Consider the following 2,478-nt stretch of genomic DNA (forward strand, 5'->3'; position numbering starts at 1 on the left):
AAAATTAAATGGTCTTCCAAAACCACCATATACTGTCTGTGTACCAAATACTCCTAGCTTAGAAAAAGTAATTCTTTCTTTTCTTTTCTTCTTTCCTTCTTTCTCCCCCCACCTCCCTCACTAACTCCCTTCCTTCTTTTTTTTCTTTCAGCATTTTGCTTTGGAAATTTCAAACACAGAGAAGTTGAAAGCATTTTACAGTGAACACTTAAGTGCCCACCACCTGGAGTCTACAACTGACATTTTAACTGTACATGTCTATCCATGTCATCCATGAATCAATCATATTTTTGATGCATTTTGAGATAAGTTGAAGACATCAGTACATTTCACACTTAAACACTTCAGTATACACAGTAACTAGAATTAAATTTTTGTTGATGGTTTTAGTTATTAGGTAAAATACGTGAAATGAATGAATCTTAAGTGTAATGGTTTGAGTTACACAGCTCAAAACTTATGTTATAGGACATTACCATCACCACAGAAAGTTCTGTAATGTCTCTCTCCAGTCAATCCTGGACTCTACACTCCAGAAGCAACCGCTGTTAGGATTTTTTCCACCATAATTTCACCTGTGTTAGAACTTCATATAAATGGAATTATACAGTATGTACTCTTTTGTATCTGACTTCTTTCATTCAGTATGTTTTTGAGATTCGTCCTCCCTCTGTATGGATTGGTCATTCATTCCGTTTTATTGCTGAGTTGTATTCCATTGTATAATATACCTCATTTAATTTATCCATTTTTCTTTTGATAGAGTTTGGGCTACTTTCAGTTTGGGGCTATTATCAAGAAAGTTGCTATGAACAAGTCTTTTTGTGGACATAATGCTTTCATTTCTCTTGAGTAAACACCTAAGACTGAAATTGCTGGATCACAGTGTATGTGTGTGTTTAGCTTAACAAGAAACAGCCAGACCTTTTTCCAAAACAAAATATGAGAGCTTCACTTGTTCCACATCCTTGCCAATATTTTATGTTGTTAGTTTTTTCGATTTTAGCCATTCTGGTAGACGTGTAAGTACTATGTCATTGTTACTTTTCATTTTGACTTCCTTCATGACTAATACTGTTGACTATGTTTTTTATGTTTACTGTCCATTCATCTATCTTCCATTTGTGAAGTGTGTGTTCAAATCTTTTGCCCATTTTTATTGGGTATTTATTTCACTGAGTTGTTAGGAGTTCTTTATATATCCTGCTACCAGTCCTTTTTCAGATATATGTTTTGTGAATATTTTCTTCCAGTCTATGGCTTGCTGATATGTTTTCTTAATGGTGTCATTTCATTAGCAGAAGTTTTAAATTTTGATGAAGTCTACTTTATCTGTTTTTCCTTTGATAGTTATGTATGTCCTAAGAAACCTTTGCCTAACTGCCAAATCATGTAGATATTCTCTCTGATGTATTCTTCTAAAAGCTTTATATATTATAGTTTTTACATTTAGATCCATAATCTACCTCAAATTGATTTTGTGCATAATGTGAGTTAGGGGTTGAGCTTAATTGTTTTCATAAGATTATCCAGTTGTTCCAACACCATTTTATTCAGTAATGTAGCAGAATATAAAATTAAGATTCAGAAACCAACAGCCTTCATATACACAACCAATAACCAGTTGGAGAAGATAACGGTAAGAGAAAATCACATTCAAATGGCAATAATGAAAATAAAATAAACTTAACAAGAAACACGCAAAATCTATGTGAGGAAATTTTAAAACACTACGTACAAAGTACACTTGAATAAATGGAATGTAGACTTGAATAGAACAACTCAGCATCATCAGTCCTCCTCAAAGACTGATGAAGAAGAGATATCAGTTCTCCTGAAGTTAGTTTTTAAATTTAACACAATTCCAATAAAATACTAACACGTTTTTTTTTTTATGGAGGTAGATAAGTTCATACTATCCAAATGAAAAAATAAAATGCAACAATAGTTTGCAAAACATTAGAAAGGAAATCATATGTGGGGTGTTAAAGAAGATTATAAAGCCTACATGTACAGACTAGTGAAACAGAAAAGAAAGTGCAGAAATATATGCCAAGTAAATAGGGAAATTTAGTGTATGATAATGATGATATCTCAAATCTCTAGGGCAAAGTTGACCTTTTTAATAAACAGTGTTGGATAGCCATTTGGAAAAAAATAAAATTAGATTCATATCACATACCATGCACAAGAATAAATTTCAAATGGATAGGGGGTCTGAATAAAGACATTTAAACCATATAAGTCCCAGAAGAAAATTTGGGTGAATTCCTGTATAACATGGGTGTAAAGAAAGTTTTCTAACTATGACTCAAAATACAGATGCAATAAAAAGATTGATACATGGGCCGGCCCGGTGGCGTACTGGATAGTGCGCCGCTTGGGAAGTGCGGCGGCGCTCCCGCCCAAGGGTTCGGATCCCACATGCGGACCGGTTCCCGCTCACTGGCTGAGCGAGGCGCGGGAGCAATGCCGAGG

This window comes from Galeopterus variegatus, unplaced genomic scaffold (genome assembly GCF_000696425.1).
Source record: "Galeopterus variegatus unplaced genomic scaffold, G_variegatus-3.0.2 Scaffold182, whole genome shotgun sequence".
NCBI lineage: Eukaryota > Metazoa > Chordata > Mammalia > Dermoptera > Cynocephalidae > Galeopterus > Galeopterus variegatus.